This window comes from Lontra canadensis, unplaced genomic scaffold (assembly GCF_010015895.1).
Source record: "Lontra canadensis isolate GAN:19392208 unplaced genomic scaffold, GSC_riverotter_1.0 scaffold85, whole genome shotgun sequence".
In the NCBI taxonomy this organism is placed as follows: Eukaryota; Metazoa; Chordata; class Mammalia; order Carnivora; family Mustelidae; genus Lontra; species Lontra canadensis.
The window spans coordinates 5085227-5104073 of record NW_022631079.1 but is presented as its reverse complement, the minus strand read 5'-3'; the positions used below and the strand labels follow the sequence as shown (position 1 = coordinate 5104073).

The window sequence follows — 18847 nt, the reverse complement described above, 5'->3', positions numbered from 1 at the left end:
TGTTTGCATTTTTAGCGTATATAGAATCTTATAGCTCATCTAACTCATAGAAGCTTAAATATTATCCTTTGATTTATATCATCTTATCCAAAATGCCATACAAAATCTGATAGGGAATATAAAGAGCGATATTGTAAAAAAAGTTTAATCTCCCTTAAACATTGTTAATACTTTCTCCATTCAGCAGACAGTGCAACTAACCTACCTAATATCCTTTCTCCCTTCCAAATAATAATAATAATAATAATGCCATTATTACTATTATTATTCTGATGTTTTTAAGAACAGTGAAATGCCAAGTTTAGAATCTTTGCCTTCCCTGACTCCTTTATTGAGGCCTCATAACCCAGCTCTGGCTAACGAACTCTAGATGGTGAGCTCCAGGTAGGGCCTCCCTTCCTGAATTTATTCCCTTCCTGACACAGTAGAGCAGGGCTTCAAGAGCAGAGTATCTTTGGAATATTTTCCTTATTAGGACTCCATCCATCTACCTGGAAAGCTGTTCTAAAATTTGGAGCCGCTGAGTAATGACACAGTCAAGGCCATTGAAAGGAGAACTTACTACTTCCATATCCTGAGAGAAGGGCCACTGCCCGCCACCAGGGCCATCTGAGGAAGAACCAGGTTAGACAGGAGAGAAGGAGAAGTCGGAAGCAGAGTCTTTACTTGGAGTGTCTGCAGGAATAGCTGTGCAAAATGGGACAAACAGCTGAGAACTGGACATTTGGAAGAGTGTAGGTAGGCGCTGGGTGGTAGAGGTTGTCTCTGGTCTCCGGGTCCCAGGTGCTAGGGAAACACTGGCTTGCGGTGTAAGAGTGAGAGGAGAACTGGGAGTATACAGCTAGGATTGCTTGGTTTACCTGTGAAAGGTGGGTTCCAGTCCTCGCCCCTTGCTATCTCTAAGAACTGGCTAGTCCTGGGAAAGGCAGTCTTTCCCTAAGCAGCAAGCTTTTAAGATCTCAAAACATCATAAAATACAGGAAGTAAAAACCATGATGAGTACCCAGCACAGCCCCCATCTCGTAGTTCCAAGGACTAAAGCCCCAGCCAGAGATGTTGGAGCAGAAAGGTAAAGGAGCTTGACTCCTTGATGACATTCTTGAGTTCTTGTGAACCTACCATCAGCTCTCCTGTGGTATGACCTTGATCAGTTAGGTCCCCTGAGCCTCAGAGCTGAATGCAGACAGAGCTGATTCACGGTCATTCAGATCCAGGCGCTGTGCTAGTCGTACCTCTTTAATGTCGCAGGAGTACTGTCCGGGTGTTAGTATCCCCATCTACAGATGAGGAAACTGAGATGTTGAGAACTGTGTCCTGTGATCATAGATATCACGGGTGAGGTTTGGACTGGACCTGTCGGGCACCCTTCCCAGTGCTCCGCTGCCTTGATGCTTATCCTGGCAGGATCTGGCAGGACCCCGTGCTGTTGCTGATCACATCTGCTGGCTAGTCTGTGGCATTGCTGGCTCCAACCCTTTGAATGCTTGCTCTTTGGTAACACAGAATTCCCACTGGATTATCTATTTATAAAACTAAGTGAACTGAGACTCTTCCGCATTAAAAAAGAAAAATGGAAGGAGAGGGAAAGTCTGGTTGGGGGGAATCAAAAGGAATTAGAATTGTCTATGAAAGCAGGTGAAGGAACTATGAATTCCAAGCTGGGTTGTTTTTGCTTTCTTTAATTCTTTTTTGTAATAAACATTTAGAACTAATGGTCTCAATATGGCCACCAAAATTCTTTTAACCTACAGTCTTGATATTAAATATTCTCCTTCTCACAGTCTGTTACTTTACTCATACTTATTGGGTACAGGGGGTAAAATGCAGATAAAAGATAAGTTATGTAAAGAAACTCCTTTCCAAGGAAATCATGCACAATATTGAATAAGGTACTGAGCTGAGTCGGGGAAGGACAGGGAAGGAGGTGTTTGGGTAATGGAAAAGTCTCTGGGCTGGAAAATACGAGAGGGGCAGTGCAGGTGACAGCCAGCTCTGTTGTCCTTAAAAATGCCATCTCACCTCTCCGGACCTTTGTTCTTTATTTGTAAATTGAGGGTGTCAGATATTCTGATACTCTCTTAGTGTAAAATAATAGCTTACCCTGTCGGATCTCCTTTGCAAATACAGGGACATGCTGTGTCTGCTAAAGCCACGCTTTCCTTTTGGCCTTTGCATCTCTGCGTTCTCAGTGATTTTCCTGTCTCTTTCCTTTCTTTCAAATAGATCCTGAATCTCCTCATTTCTTTCTGTGTCTTCTGTTACGACCCTACCCCAAGTCATTCTGTCTTGTCTAGACCACTGCATGAGCTTCCTCCTGGCCTCCTGACTCCCGTGCTTGCCTTGCCAAAATCCTTTCCATGTGCCACAGTCCCTGCCTGGGGAAGCCACATCACATCTCTGTCTCTCCTGCTTGAGACCTGCTCAAGACCTTTCCACTCCCCTCCATCAAGGGCCACACTCCAATGCACAGCCATGACTTACATATCCCATACTTTTCTCCTTGTTCCCCTACTCCGTCGTCTGTCCTTACCATTCTGTGAGTGTTTCTTTGTGTCCTTGCCCCCTTCCTGGGGCCCTGCCTATTCACATTTCAGTGGCTGTAGCCTTCCATAACCACTTTCTGGAAATGAGCACTAGCCCAGGCACGCAAATTTAAGTCCTTCTAAAAACTAGACATTTTCTGTTGTAAAATACCCCGCTATGGTAAAAATACCTACCCCTACAACTTAAGGGATTTAGGCAAGACTGAAGAATGCAGCCATGAGTATTTGTTTAGGGTTTGCTGTTGATCTCTTGCCCTAGAATGATCCAAGTTCCCTGAGAGCAGGGCGTTGTGTGTGTGTGTGTTGCCGAAACCACAGTGCCTATAGGGATGCCTGTTGCCTCCAGGAAGCTTTATAAATATTTGCTGAATGGATGAATGTAGAGGCAGAAAATGCTACAAGTCAGTAATCTCAAAAGAAGTTAAGTTGTGCTTATAGATGTCTCCCATGAGTCTATTGCTTAGGAAGGAAGGGGGAAAAAAAGGTAGAGATGGGGAAAAAAAAAAAGAAAGAAAGAAAGAAAGAAAGAAAGAAAGAAAGAAAGAAAGAAAGAAAGAAAGGAAGGAAGAAAGGAAGGAAGAAAGGAAGGAAGAAAGAAAAGAAACCCTTCTGGGAAGAGGGACGGACAACAGTGCACACAGAGGCAGCAGTTAACCTGGGAAGGACGGCTTTCAGTCTTCTTCCTAGCCGCGTTTTTGATCTATGATGAGGAGTGGCAGACGCCAATCTTCTAGATCTTACGTAGATTTATCAACTAAGCCTGGCATATACATAATCAGACATGTTTGTTGAGTGAAGGCCCCGAAGAATGAAATAATAAATTATTGAACTGCTAAGAGCCTTTTGCCTTTTTTTTTTTTTTAATGGGCATGATAATATTCCCTGGATGCCAATATTCAGTCCGTGTTGGTAACAGGCGTTCCAAATACACTGAGTGTGAAAAACGTTCCGTGAAACAGAATTCAGTCACTGTGCTCGGCATCTCCCCCAGAGCATTTCGGAATTCATTCCGTCTTCAAGTAAATTGTCACAGTGACTATCCAGAGTGGCACACCATGCTAATGTATTAAAATGCTGATGGGAAAATGGAAATGAGAAAAACATCTTATCTGTCAATTAAATGATGTAGCCTCGTGGTTGGATTACAGCAACTCCGGGCCTTTTTGTTTTCTGCCAATTGAGATTTGACAGCTGTTTATAAAATATTTACATTCTGATTTCAGTCACATTGACAGCACTTTTGGGTCTTTGGAAGATGATAATTACATGTTAGGAAAATGTTAAAAAAAATTTTTGAAGCTGATCTGTTGAGGGGGGGAAATCTGTTTTTTTTTTCAAATTGTGCAAAGGAAGGAAATGTACTTTATTAAAGGATATATTTCTAATAAGATAAAGAAATAATAGGTTTTTGTGATCCAGAGAGATACTGCATGTAATATGAAGGAATATTCTTCTCCATCCTGCCTGTTCTGGGCACCTTAGCTTTTCTTAATCAGCCCTGTCTAGCTAGATACATGCTTCTCACCTTTTTTCACTTTTTTATGCATCCATAACATTTGTGTGGTACATGGGTAGGCAAATTAGACTGGATTTGAGAGTATCCATACAGAATTTTGCAAGAAAAAAAAGTATATTGTTACTATTCAAAGAAGAGAAAATAAGTGTTGGGAACAATACTAAGTACTGAATTTATGTAGAATTTTCCAATAAAATACTTTCAAGTGTTTTCATGAGAAATGTCAATTTATGAATCACTTCTTCTTATCAGGTATTAGGTTAGAAAGAGTGACCTATATTTCTTGGCCAGTGATCTTGTTGGAGTTTTGACAGTCATTATCTGTGTTATGCTTCGTAGGAACAAGTAGATGATAGAAAATTTAAAGCCAGGTTTATAGCCATTCAAGACTTTCCTGCAATTGAAATTCTGTTTAAAGAATCTAACAGCGGTTACTTTCTTTCACTGACAAACGCTACATTGAAATTCCTTAAAGCAAATGATTTTGGAATTCAACCTAACTTTTTGAGTATGAGGTATTTTTTTATATATTTCTTAAGATTTTATTTATTTATTTGACAGAGAGAGAGAGAGCGCACAAGCTGGGGGAGGGGCAGAGGGAGAGGAGAAGCAGGCTCCCCCACTGAGCAGGGAGCTCGACTTGGGGCTCCATCCCAGGACCCTGGGATCATGACCTGACCCAAATGCAGATGCGTAACCAACTGAGCCACCCAGGCGCCCCTAGTATCAAGTATTGTAAAACTGCATGGAAAGCATAGATTTTTTTGCTAGCCATTACCATGCATGTAGTTTCGCCCCCTCTAAAAAGGTAAAAGTGGGCTTGAGCCTATGTGTGGAACCAGGAGGAAAAGTCTAGCTCAAGGCCCTGGGCCCACCCCCTCCCCACCCCTGCTCTTCCCTGCTCCTCCAGGGGCCTCGATCTGGGGCCATTCAGGTGGACCCCTAGCCTGAAAGTCTACCATGTCCCTTTCCCCACTGGGTCACAGCTGTGCCCTGGCCAGCCATTGGGCCCCAGGCTCACTAAAGTATGCGTCTGGTGACTGCTTATGCCCAAAGCAGTAAGCAGACCTGAGCCTCTGGAAGGGATTCTGGGGACCTGCAGATACGAAGCTGATCTAGAAGAACCCGGACTCCTTGTGGGCATTTCCCTCGCAGGAGGCATTTCATGGCCACAGGAAATCCAGAGTGAACCTTTGGATGCAGCACTTCTCAAACACGAATGTGTAAACAGCTGTTAAAATACAGATTCTGATTTGGAAGGGCTGAGGCGGGCCCGAGCTTGGGCATTTTGGACGTGCTCCCCGATGAGGCCATGCAGACACCGACCGTGCTCTGAGGAGGAGGCAGTGACGTGACGGGACCACAGGGACATGGCAGTGGGTCCCGCTGCCTAGTTGCAGGGCAGTTCTGGACAGAAGTATCTGCTTTAGGTGAAGACGGAGACCAGGGCCTGCCACAGAGAGCCGTCCTCACCTGCCAAGATCCCCAGCCTGGATCCTGTGCAGCCCTTACTCCTCCCAGTTATGTATCAGGCCTCTTGGCCATATGTCCTACCAGGTGTACCTCCAAGCGCTCCCAGCCCCTTGTGCATGAGAGCGGCTCACTCTGTGGCTGGGCACTAAGTTGGATGTCCAAGGGGCAGGGCCCACCTTGGCTGTGCTCAAGCATCCCAGAGTGGTCGCAGGGGCCAGGTGTCCCCATCAGGCTTACAGCCTGTGAGAGCTCAGCACCAGCCTGCGCTCGCTCGGCCGCACCTGCCCTCTGGGGGATTGGCGTCTCCGCCCAGGCCCTCCCAGACACAGAGCAGCTCTGAGGGCATCTGGGGGGAACCCTACCCTGCCCAGGTACTGGAACCCCACATGTGGGAAGCCCTATAACTGGGTTCAAAAAGGCACATTAGGGGGAAGTAATTAATCCACTAGTTCTCTAGCAAGACTGCAATACATTATGTGGGACTAGATGAAAACGTATTCAGAAATGACCCAAATAAAAGCAGTGCATTAAAAAAAAAAAAATGACTACATTCTCAGAGAACAGTTGAATAAAAGGGAAAAGAACACCCAAATCGGGGAAAAAATGTTAAAAAATGAACCTTTGGGAAACAAATACATGTGTTATGCTATATGCAAAAGAAAATGCCGCCCAAAGTTGATTAAATTATCAAAATATATCACAGAATCCCATTTGAAACAAACACACAAATGGTAGCTGAAGATGGGAATAAAAAATAAATCTTATGGGATGACCATAAAAACTTTCATTTCATAAAAATCTGAGTTTGAAGGTGACACTTTTTAACTAGGTAGGTGACACTTCTTAAGTTAAAAGGGGTTTTAGACATAGTTCCATAACATACAGAAGTTTAGTCACATTCCAAGAGAAATGAAAGAGCTCATTACAATAAAAACATTGTAGAAAAGAATGTGAAAACCAGAGGCGTAATCTACCAGTTTGCAGCATGTGTACAAGTATAAGAAGAAATCAGTGCAGGGCACCTGGGTGGCTCATTTGGTTGAGCGACTGCCATCAGCTCAGGTCATGATCCTGGAGTCCCGGAATCAAGCCCCACATTGGGGCTCCCTGCTCAGCAGGGAGTCTGCTTCTCCCTCTGAGCTCTGCCCTCTCATGCCCACTCTCTCTCATTCTCTTTCTCTCTCAAATAAATAATTAAAATCTCAAAAACAAAAAAAAGAAAGAAATCAATTCAAAGCACATATAAGAATGACTTGGAAAAAACAAAGATCTCATAATGTGATAAAAGGCCAAAGCTTTGAACGTGCTGTATTTACACTGTAGCATATCCCAAGGAGGGGGAAAAAAAAATTCCATTCACACAGCTTCTTCCTATTCTAAGACTGCAAATTCTGTCCGGTTTTCTTTACAGCAAAATAGTTGTTCAGTTTCTGCTGTATGTTCCTAAGATAGAAATCTTAGATGATCTGTACCCATGCTTTAATACACAGCTTCTTTCCTCAAAGAACATGCTGTCCAGTTTGGATGAGAAAGCTAGACACATTTTTGTAATGATGTCAGTGTTAAATATAAGACCAGATATAAGGAATGTCACTAAGTAGTTTAAGTAGCAGAGACATCCTGACCCAGTGCTTGTCGTGGGCTGTAGATTTAGCGGGTTTACGTCCTGATGCTTTTCACAGTGATAGACCTACGTGAGCTTTTAAGATCACCTTCATGAAAAGGATGTGTTAATGACATACCAGGGCAGAACAAGAGAGGTAACATTTCTGTTTATTTTGGGGGAGCATTGAAGAGGTGACATGCATAGAGACTTGCATAGAGACTTGGGAGAGGGTAGGACTTAACATGGGAAGAAAGAAACCCGTGGGCATTTCGGGGGAATAAGGGGACAGAATTCCCCGAAATGCCCACAGGTTTCTTTTCTGAAGCTGAAGTTACCAGCTTCAGATATCTGGTGTGTGGGGGGAGATGGTGGGCTCCAAGGAGGGGGAGAGACGGGAAGGAGCAGACTGAGAAGGACTTTGCAATTCTAAAGGAGCTTGGGTTTTATCTGAAAGATCAGTACTGGAGGAGTACAAGCGGAGGAATGACGGGAGGAAAATTAACTGGGCAACACTGTGTGGAACTATGGGGAAGGTGGGAAAAGAGGTCGGTCACTTTCATCAGGAACAAGGACTATAGAGACTGAAGAGGAAACCGCCCCCTGGAGTGAAGGGAGAGTAGATTCATAAAACAGCGCTAAGAAGTCTGTCTCATTCTTTCCTGCCTCCCCGTGCTGTTTGCTCTCTCCTGCTTCTCTACACTTTTCAATTCTTTTGATGATTCCCCTTTCATATGTAAATTTAAAATGGATTCTCGTCATAAAGAAGTAGACAACACCCAGCTAGGTTCTTTTGATTTCTGTCTCCCTGTCCAGTCCTTCTCTTCCTCCAACCCTCCCAGACCCTAATTCTTTCTTCAAGTTTCCTCCTCCTCCCTGTTTTCCTGAACTCACTGCAGCCTGGCCCTTGGGACCCCCGTTCACTGGGCATGCTGCTGCAGAAGTGACCGGTCTCCTTGTAGTTGATGAACCCCAACAAGTGTTAATCCCTAACTTTCCTGATGTCTCTGCAAGTGTTATTGCCATTGGCCTTTTGGAAGATCTCACTTTCCTTGGTTGCAAGGAACCTCCCTCTCCTTGAATCTCATTGTACCTCTTTCCCCCTTGTCAGTTTGTTCTTCTCTCTCCTTCCTTCTTTCCTTCCTTCCTTCTCTCTCTCTCTTTTCTTCTTCTGTCACCTGCCTAAGTGCAAATCCTCTTCCCTACCCCCACAAAGCTCTGTTCAGAATTCTTCTTATGTCACTTAAAGTCCAGGCTTAGACTATGACCTTTAGCCCAGTGCCTCAAATCTGTGCCTCTAGCTTAGCCATCTTTGCCAAGTCCACATCTGTATATTGAACCAGACAACTCTCTCTACAGGTTTTTGCCACCTAACTCCACAACCAGAACAGCAGAACTGAACATCCCTGCCCTCTTGCGCTCCCTGGGTCTCCACGTCTCTGTCCTACAGTTATGTGCATTATACAGGTGCAACCCAGAAATATCCCTTTACCTTTCTCAAGTGAAAATCTAATCGGAATTCTAACTGAGCCACTTCCTAGCTGTGTGACCTTCAATATTCCTTAGCTTCTATGGCTCTCAATTTCCTTATTTATAAAGTGGAAAAAATAGTTACCACCTGCCTCACAGAGGTGTTGTGAAGATAATAAATGGCACATTGCAAGCCATCAATAAGCATTAACTGTTGCATTGTTTGCAATAGACTCCCTATCGACTTAAAGAGAAAAAACAAAACTAGTCTTCTTATCATGTCTTTTAATTTTTGCTTAATTCTCAAACTTCACTTCTCCCATTTCTCAACTTCCACCCTGCTCTCTGCCCTTAAAAAAAGATGCTCTTAGGTCTGTGCTCTGTCCCTCCCACCCCTCAGCTCCCTGGTGCCTCTTCCTGGTATTAGATCATGACTTAACCATGATCATTTCCACCGATCCTCATCCTCAAAGTGTATCTGGAGTAGCTCTTTTTTTTTTCAAGATTTTATTTATTTATTTGACAGACAGAGATCACAAGTAGGCAGAGAGGCAGGCAGAGAGAGAGGAGAGGAAGCAGGCTCCATCCCAGGACCTTGGGATCATGACCTGAGCCAAAGGCAGAGGCTTAAACCACTGAGCCACCCAGGTGCCCTGGAGTAGCTCATCTTGTCTCCCCAGTTCTCAACCAGCTATCCCACATGATCTTCTGGAAATGCACTACCTTAGAGATGGTTCCTTCTCCATTGCCATTGATTGTGCAACTTTATCTGCATCTCTGTACCATCAATTCCTTGGTGGTAGAGGCCATACTATTTATCTTGAGGTGGGAGTGGTTTTGAGAAGTATAACCACAGGGTGTGGACAAAAGAGAATAAGCATACGACACACCAATGATTACACCTAGAAATGGCCCTAGATAGAGGGGAGTCAACTCCCTTTCCTCTTCAGTTGAGTCTAAGAGAGCTGAAAAGGGGCAAGTTTGAAGAGGAGAAGGCAGAAGGGAATACGGTGATATTGAGGGGAAAGTTAACCAGAGATGTGGGGGTGAAACAGAAGCCAGCTGGTAGACTGTTCACCAAGGATTAGAGAGCTCCACGGGTCAGCGTGCAAGAGATTACCACAGGGGTGGCTGGCAAGAGAGGAGGGCTCATGCTGACCTGGTGATAAATTTGTATCTGTATAAAATCTTCCAGAAAAAGATACCGTAGAAGAGAGGCTTTTAGTGTCAAGAATGAGGAAGGGACAAGACATACATAAATTTGTGATATTTAGGAAGCTGAGAGAGAATGCTAAAATATACACACAGTTTCAATGAGTCACAGTATTTTGTTACAATATGTATGTAGTGCCATATATAATAGCATATTATAAATACACTTTTATACACAGTTGACTCTCAAACAACACAGGGCTTAAGTGTGCTGACCCCCTGCATGGATAACTTCTGACTCTCCAAAAACTTAACAACTAATAACCTGTTACTACATTACTGAAACCTTCTCTGTAACGTAACAGTCGATTAAAATGCATTTCATATGTTCTGTATTCTATACTGTATTCATATGATAAAGTGAGCTAGGAAAGAGAAAATGTTATTTAGAAATCATAAGGAAAGAGAAGATACATTTATAGGACTGTAAGAGAATCTGTATGTCAGCAAAACTGTGCAGTTCAAACCCGTGTTGGTCAAGGGTCAACTGTATTTTGATTATAACAGTACAGTGTTTATTATAGAAATATCGGCCATCAGAGAAATCAAAGGCTGATATGACATAGGGTTCAAAACAGAGGTGGAGATGAGGAAGCAGGGGTAGGCTGTATAGAGAGTATCATAGGCAACCTTGATCTCACAAGGGAGCAGAAACATGGTGGTGGTCCAGATAAAAGGGCAGCACAGGGGACCCAGCGAGGATGGTATAGCCTGTTTGTGAAATGGTGGATGTGATGGAGGAAAGAAGGGAGGACAAATCCACAATGGATGAGAGAGAGGTTGCTTCAGGAGTAAAGCCCTGTGAGAAGTGGAAGAAGGGAACCATGATTGGGATGCCTGTGGCAGGTGCAGGGCAGGAAGGCGGACTTCACGGTCATGGCTGCCAGAGAATGGATAGAGAGTGGTGCTCAGAAAAGAAAGCAGTTCTGAAGCATTATCACTTTTCTCTTTTCCCCAGCCCTGAGAGACTTCGCAGCAGGGTTCCGTGTTCCCATGAGTTTAAATGGTCTGGATTTAGAAGAACAGCTCAGAAGAAAGCAAGTCATGTGCCCAATGACTGACCTCAGGGGTGTTTCCAGACAGACCTCTGTGTCCTGACTCTGCCACCTTCCTTCACCTGCGGGGCCCTTGTCACTGCTGGTGGTGGTAGGGGCTGGACTGGACTCTGGCTGGGCTCCTGTGCCAGGACCCCGGCTGGGCTCCTGTGCCAGGACCCCGGGCACACACAAATGTTGCGAAAATAAAAAAGAAGTTGCACATAAAGTTCCCAGCACACAACAAGGGAGCTTAAAGAGAAAAGGAAAACTGAGTGAGTGTCAGAGACATCTTTCCTGGGCATCCGGACACTGGTGACATTCCAACAAAGATGGGGAGATAGAAAGTGACTTGTGGTTTGAAGGCAAAGTTTTTAAAATTTAATTTTTAACAGAATGGAAGCCCCTGGAAGCCTAGGGATGTGGCCAAGGCCCAGCCTTTCTTTAGAAGCTGATAAACTTATAAAAATGCATTCCTATCCACTTCAGTAAAGGCAAGGGGAGATTTCGCATGTGGACAGGCACATTTCAGAACACGTATTTGCAGAGGCTATCTTAGTGAAATGAGATTTTATATTGGGAAGTGACATTAATTACCACAATTATCTCAGAGCATCTGAACAAGAATGCAGAATGGTTGAAACTAAGTAAACTGAACTACTTAATTAAAATACTGCATTTCATAGTATCATGACTGTAATATAAAAATAGTATGTTAAAAATGTTTATATAATATGTCTTAATTTTCATATGGAACCACAAGGATCCAAGGGCAAACCTAGCACAGTGCCTGGGACATGGTAACTACTGGAGGATGGAGAACAAATAAAATGAGCCAATAAAGCCCATGTTGGCAACTTGTGTGGCTTATACTCCAGATCTCCACCTTGGAAAACAAAAACACAAACAAACAAAAAACATCCAGTACATTCTATTAGTTTCTTGTAAACACATGTAATACAAAATTATGCTTAATGAGGGACACCTGGGTGGCCCAGTGGGTTAAAGCCTCTGCCTTAGGCTTAGGTCATGATGCCAGGGTCCTGGGATGGAGACCCAAGTCAGGCTCTCTGCTCAGCGAGGAGCCTGCTTCCCCCCCTCTCTCTCTCTCTGTTTCCTTCTCTGCCTACTTGTGATCTCTGTCAAATAAATAAATAAAATCTTTTTTAAAAATTATGCTTAATGATAGCCCCATAATTAAGGACTTTTTTTAAGGATTTATTTATTTATTTTAGAGAAAGAGAGAGCAAAATTGGGAGGGACAGAGGGAGTGGGAGAGAGAATCTCAAGCAGCCTCTGTTCTGAGCGTGGAGCCCGATGCAGGGCCTGATCCCACATCCCAAGATCACGACATGAGCCGAAACCAAGAGGTAGACGCTCAACCCACTGTGCCACCCAAGCGCCCCTATAGTTAGGGAAATTTACATGAGTTGATGTATCAATGAACAAGGCAAGGCATTCTGAAGTGCATTATAATGTAAGTGTAGATGGGATTGTGTTCCAGACAGTTGGAAAAAGATTAGGGTACCAAATGATATCCTTAAGAATTACCTGAAATGATGTTATATGTGCTGCAAAGGGGAAACATTCCTACGCAAGCACAAGAAGGGCAGGATTTAAAGCTGGAGGTGATACAGCATAGCACAGCGACAGTGAAGGGGGCTTTCAGAGGAGGAGTAGGTTTGGCTGAGACAGAATCGAGGATCCTTCGTGCTTCCTTCTTCCCCTGCCCCAGGCTAGTCCCCAGAATGGGAATGTCCGTGACCTGAGTGAATAACTCCATCACTTTCTGAATGGAATATAAAGAAATGGGTACTTAAAGCACCACCCGTGGACCACAGGCTTCAGCATCACCTGGGAACTTACTGTAAATGCAGAATCTTAGACCCCACAGCAGCCCTATTGAATCAGAATCTGCCATTAACGAGTTCTCTAGGCACATGGCATTCAATCTTGAATAAAATTTGAGAGGTATTGGTCTGGCATTTAGAAACATGGGCTTTAAGGCAAAGGGACTTGGGCTCAAATCTCATTTCCACCTGGGTCAAGCTGATTTTCTGACACTGTTTCATCGTCTGCCCCCTGCAGTTAGAGCTATCTCATAAATATCATCATCCCATGTAAATGAGATCATTGCGTGTAAAATGTGTAGTGCCCACGCTTTAGTAAACATTCAGTAAACCTGAGCTACTTTTATTATTTCCCTTCTGCCGAGCTGGAGGATAAGGAAATGGTGAGGAAGAAGAGTTCTCCCTGTGATCTTTGTCTCTCCATTCCCAGTCCTAGACTCAGCAGGAACTTGTGAGTAGATCTGATGGTTTCTCTGAGTCTCCTTCGGCCACCAAACGTTCTTTTCTTGTACATTCCTATGAACAAGTCAGTTATCCTCTTTGAGCTTCCTTGTCCTCCCCAGAGGCATGGGATGGCCACATTAACCTGCCTTCGAGTTGTGAAAACCAGGGGGAGTGATCCATAAGACAGTATATTGTTCCTTGTTCAAAGAGCTCGTCTGGAGGATGGAGATAACAGAACCCAACTGGGAAGAATCATCTCGGGTAAGAGGCTGAACAACCACCCTGAGGTGCTAAATTACGTCATTTGCTAGTAATGTGTGGTGGAGTGACTGAGAAGGCATTTCCTTTTGATAGGAAGAGACAAGGTGCGTTCTAGAAGCCAATAGGGAGGGCAAGAAGCTAGTTTCATCTTCCAAGACAGAAGCCTCTGTAGAAACATCCCAGAAAGATTGTTCCTGAAAAATATGACCTAGATTTTCAAGGGCTACCTAAACGTTTTGCTCTTTACTTTATGTCACAGCAGAAAAAGAGACACATTCACTGGAAGAGTAACACAAAATTAAGTAAGCGGACCTAGAGGACAGTTTCTAAAGAGGATCACAGGAGGGAATGATGGCCTCTGGTTGGGTGTCAGCAGAGCTTCTGAGAAAGAAGATTTTTATGGTTGGCTTTGAGGGATGGATAGACTCTTGAGAGGGAGTTGCTGTCTTCGTGGAGGAAATAGCCTAGGAAAAACGAGCCAGAAAATATTGAGGTGCCTGAAGGAACAATGAAGAAAGCTCCAGATCGCACAGGGCTGGAGAGGGAGAGTCTGTTGTGAAAGCAGGCAGGCATCCGATTTTGAAGGACCTCGATGGCTCAGTTCCTAATTTCTCTGCGATGGCCAGTCATGCATTCTTTGGGATTGGGGGACTGACGTGATCAGGAACATGTTTCAGAATATTTATCTGGCATCTCTGTGTGATTTGGTTCAAATCAGGAAGAAGTTAGGGAGACCAAATCCATATTTGTGGCCCAGGAAAAGTAATCAGGCCCTGGATTTGTAACAGTGGGACTGAAAGGAAAGGACAGTTTGGAACAGTGGCCTTTGGAACAGGACTCCTCCCTGTCAGCAAGAAGCCTCGATATTAGAGGAAAATGTAATTCACTCACCTTACAGTTGCTGTTGCCAAGCTCCAGGTTTTGGTATATTTTTTTAAGGTAGTGTGAGTAGCAGAGCAAATATACTAGCTACTTGTTCTATTTTTATGTCCTTGTGTATGGAAAAGAGAAAAAAGGAAGAATTCTTTTGATGTGTCATACTCTGAGACTTATGGTAGTTTGCTAATTATAAGTTCTATTGTCTCAGTCCCAAAAGGCATTCAAGAACTGAACCAAGTATAGTAAGGTCTCCCAGACCCCAGTGATGACACAGCTGCAAAATTTGTAGCCGAAATGTCAGACCGCCTTAGTATTTTAGCAGGCCAAAAGGCCAAGCAAAGTAAAGTTAAACTGTTTCTTGTTTCTTACCAAAACTTGCAAGATCTAACAATAGAGCCCAAGACCTCATCGAAAACGTTTCATCCCTTCTTTGACCCCCTGGACTGTTGGCTGAGCCTGGTTTTTCCCATCTGTTGAATGGGAGATAATCATACTTCCATCTATTCCTGTCTTTCTAACAAAGGCTGATTGAGCACCTTGGTTTCAGGATATTTTCGTAGAGTCCAAAATTAAACATACTTTGGATGTCCTCATCCACATGGCTCCAGGCCAGCTTTCTCTCTTGGTGTAAACTCTTGAAACTGAGAGCTAGCCACCTTCATCCCACTTACTCTCAGAGCTGAGTGCCCAACTGACTTCTCATCTACAAAGTTATTTCATTAATCTGCATGATCAGGCATGATCTTCGTGTCATCTTCAAATGTCTTCTCTTCAGGAACAGTCTTTTGTCCTTTTTTTTTTTTTTTTATATTTTATTTGAGAGAATGAGAGAGAAAGAGAGAGAGAGAGACCATGAAAGGAGAGAGGTCAGTGAGAGAAGCAGACTCCCTGCAAAGCAGGGAGACTGATATGGGACTCGATCCCGGGACTCCAGGATCATGACCTGGACTGAAGGCAGTTGCTTAACCAACTGAGCCACCCAGGTGCCCAGGAACGGTCTATCTAAAGGCTTCCCAAGTATGAATTCAAACAATTGACTTAATGCCATCCCCCGCCAACCCTTTCTTTGGTAAAAGTAAATATTTAGAAAATGTAAATAAAGAGATCTTTTTTTAAATTTTTATTTTATTAACATATAATGTATTATTTGCTTCAGTGATACAGATCTATGAATCATCAGTCTTACACAAATCACAGCACTCAACATAGGACATACGCTCCCCAATGTCCATCACCCAGCCACCCTCTCCCTCGCCCCCCACAACCTCCAAGCAACCTTCAGTTTGTTTCGTGAGATTAAGAGTCTTTTATGGTTTGTCTCCCTCCCGATCCCGTCTTGTTTCATTTTCCTCTCCCTTCCCCCCATGGTCCCCCACCCTGCATCTCAAATTCCTCATATCAGAGAGATCATATGATAATTGTCTTTCTCTGATTGACTTATTTCACTTAGCATAAATGCCCTCTAGTTCCAACCACATTGTTGCAAATGGCAAGATATTGGGCTCTTTGATGGCTGCATAGTATTCCATTGTATACACACACCACATCTTCTTTATTCATTCATCTGCGGTTGGACATCTGGGTTTTTCCAGTCAGGTGTGCATGCCCCTTCGGATCACTACATTTGTATCTTTGGGGTAAATACCCAGTAGTGCAATTGCTGGGTTGTAGGGTAGTTCTACTTTTAACTTTCTGAGGAACCTCCATACTGTTTTCCAGAGTGGCTACACCAGCTTGCATTCCCAACAACAGTGTAGGAGGGTTCCCCTTTCTCTGCATCCTCTCCAACACCTGTCATTTTCTGACTGGTTAACTTGAGCCATTCTGACTGGTGTGAGGTGGTATTTCATTGTGGTTTTGATTTGTATTTCCCTGATGCTGAATAATGTTTTCATGAGTCTGTGGTCATTTGGATGTCCATTCTTTGCAGAAATGTCCGTTCATATATATCGCTCATTTCTTGATTGGATTATTTGTTCTTTGGGTGTTGAGTTTGATAAGTTCTTTATATATTTTGGATACTAGCCCTTTGTCTGGCATGTCATTTGTAAATATCTTCTCCCATTTTGTCAGTTGTCTTTTGGTTTTGTTGACTATTTCCTTTGCTGTGCATAAGTTTTGATTTTTATGAAGTCCCAGTGGTTCATTTGTCTTTGGTTGTGTTTCTGGGAAGAAGTTGCTGCAGCTGAGGTCGAAGAGGTTGCTGCCTGTGTTCTTCTCAAGGATTTTGATGGATTCCTGTCTCACATTGAGGTTTTTCATCCATGTTGAGTCTATTTTTGTGTGTGTTGTAAGGAAATGGTCCATTTTCATTCTTCTGATGTAGCTGTCCAATTTTCCCAACACTATTTGTTAAAGAGACTATCTTTTTTCCATTGAACATTCTTTCCTGCTTTGTTGAAGATTAGTTGACTATAGAGTTGAGGGTCCATTTCTGGGCCCTCTATTCTGGTCCATTGATCTATGTGTCTGTTTTTGTGCTAGTACCATACTTTCATGATGATTATAGCTTTTTAATAGAGCTTGAAGTCTGGAATTGTGATGCCACCAACTTTGGCTTTCTTTTTCAATATTCCTCTGGCTATTAGGTCTTTTCTGATTCCATATAAATTTTAGGATTATTTGTTCCATTTCTTTGAAAAATGTTGATGGTATTTTGATAGGGATTGCATTAAATGTATAGATTGCTCTAGGAAGCATAGACATTTTCACAATATTTGTTATTCTAATCCATGAGCATTGAACGTTTTTCCATTTCTTTGTGTCTTCCTCCATTTCTTTTGTGAGTACTTTATAGTTGTGTGAGTACAGATTCTTTGCCTCTTTGGTTAGGTTTATTCCTAGGTATCTTATGGTTTTGGGTGCAACTGTAAATGGGATTGACTCCTTAATTTCCCTTTCTTCTGTCTTGCTGTTGGTGTATAGAAATACAAATGATTTCTGGCATTGATTTTATGTCTTGACACTTTGCCGAATTCCTGAGTTCTAGCAGTTTTCCAGTGGAGTCCTTTGGGTTTTCCATATAAAGTATCATATCATCTGCAAAGAGGGAGAGTTTGACTTCTTCTTTGCAAATTCAGATGCCTTTTGTTTCTTTTTGTTGTCTGATTGCTGAGGCTAGGACTTCAATAACTGTTGTGTTCCTGACCTTAGGGGAAAAGCTCTGTTTTTCCCCATTGAGAATGATGTGGGTTTTTCATAGATGGCTTTTATGATATTGAGGTATATCTCCTCTATCCTCACACTATGAAGAATTTTTCTCAAGAAGGATGTTGTACTTTGTCAAATGCTTTTTCAGCATCTATTGAGAATATCATATGGTTCTTGTTCTTTCTTTATTAATGTATTGTATCACATTGATTGATTTGCAAATGTTGAACCAACCTTGCATCCCAGAATAAATCCCATTTGGTCGTGGTGAATAATCCTTTCAATGTACTGTTGGATCCTATTGGCTAATATTTTGGTGAGAATTTTTGCATCCTCGTTCATCAAGGATATTTGTCTGTAATTCTCCTTTTTTGATGGGGTCTTTATCTGGTTTTGTGGTCAAGGCAATGCTGGCCTCATTAAATGAGTTTGGAAGTTTTCATTCTATTTCTACTTTTTTGAAACAGTTTCAGGAGAATAGGTATTAATTCTTCTTTAAATATTTGGTAGAATTCCCCCGGGAAACCATCTGGCCCTGGACTCTTGTTTGTTGGGAGATTTTTAATTGCTTCTTCAACCTCCTTACTGCTTATGGGTATGTTCAGGTTTTCTATTTCTTTCTGGTTCAGTTTTCATAGTTTATATGTCTCTAGAAATGCATCCATTTCTCCCAGATTGTCAAATTTGCTGGCATATAGTTGTTCATAATATGTTCTTATAATTGTTTGTATTTCCTTGGTATTGGTTGTGATTGCTCCTCTTTCATTCCTGATTTTATTAACTTGAGTCTTTCTCTTTTCTTTTTGATAAGTCTGGCCAGGGGTTTATCAATATTATTAATTCTTTCAAAGAACCAGCTCCTCGTTTCATTGATCTGTTCTACTGTGCTTCTGGTTTCTGTTTCATTGATTTCTGCTCTGATATTTATTATTTTTCTTTTCCTTCTTTTCTTTAGGCTTTATTTGCTGTTCTTTCTCCAGCTCCCCTTGCTGTAGGATTAGTTTGTGTGCTTGAAATTTTTCTTGTTTCTTGAGAAAGGCTTGTATTGCTATATAGTTTCCCCTCTGGACCACCTTTGCTGTGTCCCACATTGTGCTTTCATTTTCATTTGTTTCTCTGAATTTTTAAAATTGTTCTTTAATTTCCTGGTTGACCTATTCATTGTTTAGTAGGATGCTCTTTAGCCTTCATGTATTTGAGTTCTTTCCAACTTTCCTCTTGTGGTTGAATTCTACTTTCAAAGCATTGTGTTCTGAAAATATGCAGGGAATGATCCCAATTTTTTGTTACCAGTTGAAACCTGATTTGTGACCCCAGATGTGATCTATTCTGGAGAATGTTCCATGAGCATTAAGGAAGAATGTGTATTCTGTTGCTTTGGGATGGAATGTTCTGAATATATCTGTGATGTT

The 18847-nt window shown here is 42.6% G+C and overlaps 1 protein-coding gene across 3 annotated transcripts in view; it reads left to right on the top strand.

Annotated features, from left to right (window-relative positions):
* The window catches only part of CHRM3 (cholinergic receptor muscarinic 3), a 349691-nt gene that overhangs the window by 78627 nt on the left and 252217 nt on the right, over window positions 1–18847 (top strand). The window lies entirely within an intron of this gene.